The sequence below is a fragment of the Rhinopithecus bieti genome, unplaced genomic scaffold (genome assembly GCF_001698545.2).
Source record: "Rhinopithecus bieti isolate Rb0 unplaced genomic scaffold, ASM169854v2 scaffold_76895, whole genome shotgun sequence".
In the NCBI taxonomy this organism is placed as follows: domain Eukaryota; kingdom Metazoa; phylum Chordata; class Mammalia; order Primates; family Cercopithecidae; genus Rhinopithecus; species Rhinopithecus bieti.
In genome coordinates this window covers 10,021-20,869 of record NW_016828165.1, presented here as the reverse complement: position 1 = coordinate 20,869, position 10,849 = coordinate 10,021, and the positions used below count along the sequence as shown (strand labels likewise).

The 10,849-nt window shown below is 44.0% G+C and overlaps 1 long non-coding RNA gene across 1 annotated transcript in view; it reads right to left on the bottom strand.

Moving 5' to 3' along the window:
* Window positions 1-8,235, bottom strand: part of LOC108523650 (uncharacterized) — a 13,263-nt gene extending 5,028 nt beyond the window's left edge. Inside the window, exons 1-3 of the long non-coding RNA XR_001883858.1 lie at window positions 8,203-8,235; window positions 4,591-4,813; window positions 249-365 (exon numbers count right to left, since the gene is read on the bottom strand). This is a non-coding gene — a long non-coding RNA (uncharacterized LOC108523650). The remainder of the gene's footprint in view (window positions 1-248; window positions 366-4,590; window positions 4,814-8,202) is intronic.
* Between the last annotated feature and the right edge of the window lie 2,614 nt (window positions 8,236-10,849).

Here is a 10,849-nt window from a genome sequence, read left to right as displayed (position 1 = left end):
AAAAAAAAAAAAAAAAAAAAAAAAAGAACCTCCAAGTTAAAGAACACTATTAGATATTATTTTGGGTATTCACCTGGACTGGGTGGTCCTAAACTATCATAGCCAAGATTTTGGTTACCAGAGAGAACAAATAAAGGTAACGGTGGGGGACTGGTGTTTTAATGGGGGATTCTTCTATCTGAATGTTCAATTCACTGACAATATACTCCTTGAAAAGACGCTGAGAGAATTAAAGAATTGTAAAATACCTCGTTGAGCACCTGGCCCACAGCAGACACTCAAAAATGTTAGTTACCCCTTCTCTTCCCCTTCAATTTTCAATTCTTGTGAATCCCTTCTCTTCTAGTACCACATTGACGTTGTGCCTTAACCAAAAAAGAAAGAAAGAAAGAAAAAAATATTTATGTCATTTTTGGGGTCCAGAGCTCACCATTAAATCCAAAGTGCAACTCATCTTACTTCCATGTACTCCATGTAGTACTAAGAGGATAACTGCAGGTTGCAAGGCAATCTCACAGCACACAAATTTTAGTCATCTAACTTTCTAAGAACATATTGTGGCCCAAAGCTCAATGCGCTTTGTTGTTCTCGATTACTACAAAAGGTTTAACTATTTTTTAAAAGTACATTACATGCTAAATTATACTGAAATAGAACATGCTCATTGTAGAAAATGCAAAAAATATGAAAAGGAAACCAACTACAATTCTACTATGCTGACTGGTCATTTGTCAATGATAAAAGCTGATCCAGTTGGTTATTTAGAGGAAGAGAATTTAAGTATCCCAATGACCCAGGCACAGTTTTTGCATGGTACTTTACTTAATTCTCCGATACGTAGTGTTCTATCACATGATAATTCACAATGACATTTACCAATTGCCCTATATGAACATTTTTAGTTTTTTACATTCCCCCAAATCAGACCAGTTAACACTTTTGATTATCCATTCCTGTTTTGATTTTGTTCTTTATTTAATTAGGATTACGCTGTATATATAATTTTATACACAGACAAGCTCGCCCTGGAAAATACCTTTTTTCTTTTTGTTTTTTTTTTTCTATTTTTATTTTTTATTCCGGGAAATATTTCTAATTCAACATACTTTATAAAATCATATCTCACATTGCCTTTTAGGGGTCTGAAGATTGTTCTCTGTTATTGTACTAAAACACAGGAGAGCAAAAAGGGATTTATCTATTTTAATGTCATGACTCATACAAGGAAATTAAGGGGAGAAGTAAGCTGGCTGAAATTAATAAAATATCCTATGATTTGATCTATATGGAGGGGAGAGTAAGACAAATGGAGATTGTGTTATTGCAATTACTGATCCCCCAGAGACTTCTGAACACTGAAACTTTTTTAATAAAAAAATTACACATTTTTCTAAACAGATCTAATAGAGGAATACTTCCAACTAACAAATACGAATAAACATACTTCACGGTAACTAAAAATGCTTTTTTCTGAAGACAAAATATATTTGTGCCCAACAGTATTTATATATGAGAGCCTATCATTCTCCAAAAATATGCACGAATTCACAGGAATATTGATGTAGAACATGTGAGAACAAGCTTGGATATAGCTATCTGGGTATCTTTATTAAATATAAACATTATATTTTTAAGCAAATGGAGAACGGGGAAAATTAATAGGATTATACGTATAGCAGATAATGTACGCAGAAGAGCAGAACTCAGAACCAGGCACTTGAAAGTGTACTTGCAGAATCTTACCTAACAATTTTATCCAAGTTAAAACTTAAAAGGCACTACAGTCGGCCCTCCCTGGCCAAAGGTTCTGCATTCTTGGAGTCAGCCAACCTCAAATTGAAAATACAGTATTCTCAGGATGCAGAATCCTTGGATATGGAATGTCACCTTTTCATATCAGCAGGTTCCACAGGACCGACTGCAGGACTTGGGCATCCACGTATTTTGCTATCTGCAGAGGGCTCTGGAAGCAATCCCTGAGAATACTGAGGGATGGCTATATTAGAAAACACAGGGGCCAGGCTCGGTGGCTCATGCCTGTAATCCCAGCACTTTGGGAGGGAGGCTGAGGCAGGCAGATCACGAGGTCAGGAGATCGAGACCTTCCTGGCTAACACGGTGAAACCCATCTCTACTAAAAATACAAAAAATTAGCCAGGCGAGGTGGCGGGCGCCTGTAGTCCCAGCTACTGGGGAGGCTGAGGCAGGAGAATGGCGTGAACTTGGGAGGCAGAGTTTACGGTGAGCCAAGACCGCGCCACTGCACTCCAGCCTGGGAGACAGAGCAAGACTCAATCTCAAAAAAAAAAAAAGGAAAAAAGGAAAAAAAGAAAGCACAGGTGGTATTTATTAAACATGCACAGAATACATCTGGCAGGATAAAAAATATAGCAATAATGATTGCCCCTGGGGCAAGGAAGGTCATATTGGAGATTATGAAGGAGAGTGATTCATTTTTCACAGCATACCCTTTTATACTATTTAAACTTTAAAGATATATATGTATTTATAACTTAAAAAAATAAAAAGAAAAGCAGAGTTGAGTAACAAAATAAATAAGGTGACATTGTATTATAACCTAATAAATATCCAATTATAACCCAATGAGTATAAATATCCATGAATTTATAATCGTAGAAATAAATGTCTGAAAAAATAAACAAAAAATCTTCTGTGTAGAAAAATCCCAAATAATTGATGTAGATATTGCCCCTTCAAGAAGGTAGAACGTAACTCCCCACCCACCAAGTGTGGCTGTTTACAGTGACTTACAGTATTGGAGGTTTGAGGAGATGGGGGAGGATGTGGGGAAACCTGACAAACACTGCCTCACTCAGGGGACCAAGGTTAACATCATCAGTGATAAGTCACGAGGACAGCATGCACTCTTGATAAGAAGATGAGAACTGCACTTCACCTCTGTGGTCTTCCTCCCCAAAATGTAAAAACCTAGGCTGATCATGAGAAAAATCCATAATGAGGGCTTTCTACAAAATACCTAACCAGTACTCTTCAAAACTGTCAAGGCCATCAAAAACAAGGAACATCTGAGAAATCGACAATCTAGAGGAAAACATGATGACTAAATATCATGTGGTATAGGATCATGAGGCAGAAAAAGGTCAAAACTAAGGAAATCTGAATGAAGTATGGACTTGAGTTAATAACAGTGTATCAATACTGGTCCATTAGTTGTAACAAATATCCCACACTAATCTAAGACCTTAGTGACAGGGGCAACTAAGTACAGGATATATGGAAACCCTCTATTATCTTTGGAACTTTTGTATAAATCTAAAACTACTCTAAATTTTAAATTTTTATTTTTTACAAAAGGCAAAACATTCAAAAAGAATATTATTTCTTAAAATTAAAAGGTGGAGGCTGGGCGTGGTGGCTCAGGCCTGTAATCCCAGCACTTTGGGAGGCCCAGGCGGGAGGATGACGAGGTCAGGAGATCGACACCATCTTGGCTAACACAATGAAACCCCGTATCTACTAAAAATACAAAAAATTAGCCGGGTGTGGTGGCAGGTGCCTGTAGTCTCAGCTACTCAGAAGGCTGAGGCAGGAGAATGGCTTGAATCCAGGAGGCGGAGCTTGCAGTGAGCTGAGATGGTGCCACTCCAGCCTAGGCGAGAGTCAGAGACTCTGTCTCAAAAAAAAAAAAAATTAAAAGCTGGAATGCCAAAAAAGTTTAAAAAGATACTTGAATTAAAGAAACAAACTAGGCTGGGCACGATGGCTCAAGCCTGTAATCCCAGCACTTTGGGAGGCCGAGACGGGCAGATCATGAGGTCAGGAGAGCGAGACCATCCTGGCTAACATGGTGAAACCCCGTGTCTACTAAAAAATACAAAAAGCTAGCCGGGCGAGGTGGCGGCGCCTGTAGTCCCAGCTACTCGGGAGGCTGAGGCAGGAGAATGGCGTGAACCCGGGAGGCGGAGCTTGCAGTGAGCTGAGAGCTGGCCACTGCACTCCAGCCTGCGCGACAGAGCGAGACTCCGTCTCAAAAAAAAAAAAAAAGAAACAAACTAACATATTGGGGAATATTAGTGATGACCCAAGGCAGAAATAAAACACTAAAATGTACAGCATCCCTAATTTATGTGGGAATGAACAAGGTTCTCTTGGGAAAATGAAATACGGAGAACCAAAGTAATATACACACAGTCACGCACCGCACAATGTTTCGGTCAACCACGAACCATGTGATCCCATAAGATTTTATGTATTACCTTTTTAAACGTTTAGATATGGTTAAATACACAAATACCTACTGTGCTACAACTGCTCATGGGATTCAGTACAGTCACATGACGTACAGGTTTGCAGCCTAGCAACGATAGGCTATGCCATATAACCTAGGTGTACAGGAAATCCTACCATCTAGGTTTGTATAAGTGTACTCTATGATGTTCACACAATCATGACATTGCCAAATGACACATTTTTCAGAATATATCCCCATCACTAAGCAATGCAAGACTGTACTTAAAAATGTTAATCTATTTTCAAATTTTGCAGTGATTTCATACAACAGTTTAGCTCAGACTTAACAAAAATAAAATGAGAAAATGCCCCTCTCACCATTAGCTTCTGCCAGAAAGGATTTGTTACTGCCCCGAGCCTTATCAGTCAGGTCTTCAGTTATATCCATGTGTCGGTGGATTTCTTCACGCATTTCTTCCAGAATTTTGTAGATCTCTGCTTCCCAATAATCTTTGTTTAGACAGTCAGTTAATTCTGCAAGCTGGACCTTTGTGCTGTAGTACCAAATTTTCTTTTCATTTTCATTTCTGTATCTTATTCTCTATTTAAAAATGGGGGGAAATACTTTATATGTTTGACACAATGCCGCTTATCTGACAGTTTCATCTACCCAGTGAAAAGTTAAAACAAAGCTTATGCACTAAAACTCAATATAGGTGCTCACAAGAGATCCCTGCAGGTCTTACTCAGACTTGATTTACTCTGAGAAAGGACATCTAAAAAACATGACACAAAGAAAGATGACCTCAAAATTCAGAACCACGTGAGAGTACTTTGTGGAAGCCAGTTTCAGCTACATCTCAATGAACTTTAAGATCATCAATGTAACAATATGATGAGCAGAATGTATTTAGAATTATTTTATTTTATTTATTTTTTGAGACAGAATTTTTCTCGTTGTCCAGGCTGGAGTGCTGCGGCGCGATCTCAGCTCACTGCAACCTCTGCCTCCCCGGTTCAAGCGATGCTCCCGCCTCAGCCTCCAGAATAGCTGGGACTACAGGCATGTGCCACCATGCCTGGCTAATTTTTGTACTTTTAGTAGAGATGGAGTTTCATCACGTTGGCCAGTATGTTCTCCCTTTACTGACTTTGTTATCCGCCCACCTTGGCCTACCAAAGTGCTGGGATTACAGGCATGAGCCACTGCACCCTGCCTAGAATTATTTTAGAATAAAACAAATTTATTTTAGAGACAGAGTCTCATTTTGTCACCCAGGCTAGAGTGCAGTGGCACCATCATGGCTCACTGTGTACTCAGACTCCTAGGCTCAAGCAATTCTCCCGCCTCAGCCTCCCAAGTAGCTAGGATTACAGACATGTGCCGCCATACCCAGCTAACTTTGTGATATAGTTTAGAAATATTTCCATCAAAATGGTGTAAATGTTTGCTAAGTTCTGATTCTTGAAGGAGTTTTCTCAAATAATATCTCATCCCTCTTCTTTACTTCTGGACAATCGAAGCCCAAACTAGAGAAAAGAGGAGCGTCCTCTCCTGCCTAAAACTCTCCTAAGGTTTCATTCACTTTTAATGGATTTAAAGACTTCAACAGAGATGGTCACTAACTTAAAAGAAACAGGTAAATTAATGTCTAGGACTAGACATAGAGGAACACATATAATGGTATTTCTGTTCCCACTCAAAAGGAATTCTAGAGTATGTGTGAGGCAATTGATGAGAGTGAGTCTGATTTTCCTGTTTCCTCAATGGCAAACTGAGGGAACTGAAAGAACTGGGCTTTAGGAGAGATCTGGCTTTAAATAGGCTCACTTGCTTATAAGATATGTGGACATGGAGAAAACACAAGCTCTCTGAGTCTCTAAGACATTTTACTTACCTCACTTGTAAAATGAGGATATAATAAAACCTGCCTGCAGGCCACTATAAGACTTACAGGTATAATGATAAGGCATCTACCATAGTGCCTGGGCACATCAGTGATCAATAAATGTTAAATATTATTATTAAGATAATAAATGAATAAAAACTTAGCAGCATACCAGGAATGAGTCACTCAGTAATTCTGAAGAAAGAAGTGCTATATCAAATCATAGATAAATAAAAGGATACTGGTGGAGTACCCTGATTCTGAAACTCTGAAATCCAAAATGCTCCAAGATTTAAAAGTTTTTGAGTGCCAACATCTGTTCAAAGGAAATGCTCATTAGAGCATTTCAGATATTCAGATTAGGAATGATCAACTGGTAAGTATAATACAAATATTCCAAAGCCCATAACACTTCTCATCCAAAGCATCTTAGATAACAGATGCTCAACCTACAGAGTATTCACTGATTTATCATTTTTCTTCTTGAAGCTACGGAAAGATAAATTCATTAAAGCATAAAGCAGCAAAACAGCAAACACCTGCTAATCCATTCAAAGAAAAGTTGTTTTTTTTGGGGGGGGATCGGTTTTGTTTTGTTTAATCTTTCTCTTTTTTTGGTGGTGGTGGTGGTGACGGAGTCTCACTCTGTTGCCCAGGCTGGAGTGCAGTGGTGCAATCTTGGCTCACCATAACCTCCGCCTCCCAGGTTCAAGCGATTCTCCTGCCTCAGCCTCCTGAGTAGCTAGGACGACAGGCACATGCCACCATGCCCAGCTAATTTTTATGTTTTTAGTGGAGACGGGGTTTCACTATGTTGGCCAGGCTAATCTTGAATTTCTGGGCTCAAGTGATCCACCCATCTGGCCTCCTAAAAAGTGCTGGGATTACAGGCCTGAGCCACCCCGCCTGGCCACCCTCTTCAAACAAAATACGGGCATTTCCATTGCCTAGGTCTTCACCTTGTCTACTTTATTGACTTACATTACTTACCTAGTCCCTGGAGACATATACACATTTGCCACCCTTAGGGCTCAATCAAATTGTATTGAATGCATTTATTTGGCAATTAGTGCTTGTAGTTTAATTTTCATTTCACATACGTGTTCCATTTTCCTAACTGGATTGAAATAAGTCCTTTGATGTACAGAATCCTGTTAGGTATTTTTCTTTCTTTTTTTTTAAATTTTGAGACAGGGTCTTGCTCTGTCACTCAGGCTGGAGTGCAGCGGTGCAATCACGGCTCTGTGCAACATCCACCTCCCAGGCTCAAGCAATCCTTCCCCCTCCCCCTCTCGCGTAAGCTGGCACACACACCACCATGCCGGTTAATTTTTCAAATTTCTTCTAAGACCAAGGTCCTACTATGTTGCCCAGCTGTCCGAAACTCTACCTCAACTTGGCCACCTTGCCTCCTTCAAAGGGCCTGGACTGCAGGTGTAAGCTATTGGCGCCCGGCCCAACTATTGCTTTAAACTTTTGGCCGCGCGGTGGCTCAACCTTAATCCGCACCTTGACCGAGACGGGCGATCACGAGGTGCAGGAGATCGAACCATCCTGTTAACACGGTGAAACCCCGTCTCTACTAAAAAATACAAAAAACTACCGCTAGTGGCGGGCGTCTGTAGTCCACTACAAGGGCTGAGGCAGAGAAGCTAAACCGGAGGTGGAGCTTGTAGTGAGCTGAGATCCGGCCCACTGCACTCCAGCCTGGGCCACAGAGCAGACTCCGTCGCAAAAAATAAATAATAAATGAAATAAATGAAATAAATAATAGAATAGAATAAAAATAAACTACTTTTTGGTTGTCATTATCCAATAAATTTAATATATGTTATAAAACCTTTCTCTTAGTATGAAGGGCTGACCCTCAACCCACTCAGGGTTGAGTCCCTGTGATAAGGTCTTCAGACGCTGAAATCATCATGATTCGTCCCCTGGGCTAAGCTGAAACCTAGGTGGGACTTGTCGTCAATAAGGTTATTTTTCCTGATAATACAAACATTGTAGACACCGTGAATTAGGTCTTTTTTTAGGCAAGATTCCATCTTATTCCGACTGCAAAGGAGAGGTGAAGTTCTTGCTGAAGCGGTCGAGATCCTACCTGAGACACTGGGAAGTGGCCGGGAGATTGGAACATTGCAGTTAGCTGCCTTCTGGAGTTTACCGAGGCTTTCCGAGTGGGTGATTCCGCGCAACAGGTCTTAGGGCCCCTCCCTCCGGGCGAGGCAGCTGGGGGGGCGCTGGGCTCGCTGGCACAGATCTGGGAGCAGTTGTCATCTGAGTCTAATTTCAGGGACTCCAGCTACAAGCTCGGAGTTTCGCTAAATTCTGGAGGCTTGTCTCCCTGTTCCCCGGACCCCCGCACTAATGTTCCCTCGTCGCTGGCGCTGCCCGGTCCTTAGGTTGCTCAGGCCGCCCCCTCCCCGACTTTTTTTTTTTCTCTCTTCTCTCTGGATCTGTTCAGCCTCAGTTTCCCTTAGGGGGGGCGGGAGGGGAATGATATTTGGGGCTCTCCTACCCTTCCTCCTCCGAGCGGCAGAAGGAGGACGCAGGGGAGGAAGTTCGGTCGGCTTTGGGCTCCAGTCAGGGGGTCCGCGGGAGACCTGTGGTCTCAAAGGGCCTTAGAGGCCGGGGCATTTCGCCGAGCGCCACCGCCACAGGCTGCGCCGAGCACAGGCGCCGCGCGCTCTCCGCCACGGGACTCAGTGCATCTCGCTGCTCCCCCTAGAGGCCGCCAGGCCAACCTCGGTCCTCCCGGCTCGTGGGAGGTGCAGCATCACTGACCACGCTCGCCCGTAGACTGCAGAAAAAAATGCTCGGCTGAAGGCGGATCCGGCAGTGTGGCCCCAGACATGTTCGGATTGAGCCTTCTCTCTCCAAGACCGCTTCTGCCAGCGGGCCCCTCCGACCTCCCCACCGGGCCGGCGCTCCCCACCTCCCCCACTGCGCCCGCCCCTCCCCATCCGTTTCCCGTTTACCTACGCCTGGGCTCCAATCTATGGGGGATGGCGGGGCAGCTGAACCAAGCAGCGCGGCTCCAGCTGGCAGAGCAACTACGCCCCGGCCCCGCCGCGGCCGCCATGTCCGGGGGACGCCTCCGGGACTCAGCTCGCGGCAACGGTTAGCAGCCGGCCCAGGGCGAGGTGGGCGCCCAAGTCGCGGGCAATAAGCTCGCCCAGGGTGGACAGCAGTAAGCCAGAGGAAGGCCGCGGCCACCCCGGGCACCCCCAGCACCAGCGGCCCGGGCCAGTGGGGGGGGCTGGGACGAGGGAGGCGGGGCAGCCCGGATCATCGGCTGGCCGGGCACCGCGGCCGGAGGGTCGGCGAACCAAAGTGGTGTACAATGACCACGACAGCAAGGAGGAGGAGGAAGAGGAGGACGGGCGACGCCGAGGAGACCCAGGAGTCTTGAAGACAACTAGGTAGGAGGATGACATGTGAGGAGGACGACGATGACCGATTATATGGAGGAAGCTGGAAGACAACGAGGAGGACGCCAGGTTACTCCACGGAAGCAAGTTCAGGAGCCACAGAACCTACAGCAGCACTCCAGGTACCCACCCAGCGCGGTTGCTGCAGACTCCTTCCCCCATCCTTGCCCTCCCCCCTTGGCTCCCTCTTGTGCTGTGCATCCTGCATCCGATCTGCCCCTCAAATCCACGCCTACCCCCAGAGCGGAAAGGCCAGGGCCACATTTCAAAGTGGCAAAAAACTAGATTTGTAAGAGGAGAGAGGGCGCGCATTGTTCAAAGTGGAGATTGCATTGTTGCCAGCTTTGCAGGCCAACGCACTCGCTCCCGCTCTGTCTCCTCCCCCCCACCCCCCCCCCCCCCGCCAAACCCCTCTTTTTTTCTTTTTCTCCACTCAGAATTTGTGCCGGTTGCAGTGTCTCCACCGGGCAAGATTGAAACTCTGGCAAACACATCCATTGCTTTCATTTTCTCCCCTTGTTTTGGTGTGGTTTTCTGGAATGAAAGAAGCCTCTTGTTTTGCAAACCTCTTTGCATTTCTAATGTGGTTCCTTTCGGATTTTTATTATATATCTGTCCCTTAAAAGGGAGTTAAGGATTTGGACAGATTGTGGCACACAAACACACACAAAACATGCCTGTTTTCACACCCCAGCTGTGGTTTTAAATTGTGTTAAGGAAATGGATCATTTGGGTTAGTAGGGGAACCTTATCTGGTCCTGTGTGTTTGTTTTATTCCTCGAGTGCTAATGGGCCCGTGCAACAGTTGCTGGTAAAGGATTAAAAGCAAAGCGGAAAACCAAACAAGACCCAACCAATTTGGTAATTCATCCGATTCAAAATTGTTTTGGTTAAATCGAAAATAAAAGCACGAGACCGCAGGAACGCGCGTCATAACTCATTTGATCGCTTTGCCTTGCTTGGGAAATGCAGTTTCGTGTCACCTGTTGTAGAAGATGTGTAGTTGATCATCTAGACATAATTGCCGAAGATGAACTTTTGGACCAACTTCTGTCACACAGCGTCAGTATCAGATTTCTTACACAGTGACTTTTCTTTTCACTCTGTTTCTGAGGAAAAGCCCTCCTGAAATCCGTAATGAATTTCTCCTTGGTAACCCCTCTTCTGTTTTCACATAGAAAATTTTCTCTAGGCTGATGCTGAGATGCATTTTGTTAAACACGCCCCGCCCCCCAAAGGCTGCTTTGTATTTAATATCTAGTTGCAGTGTAATAAATTGTGAAATTAACGTAACCGAAGCAACAACTGGCAAGACTT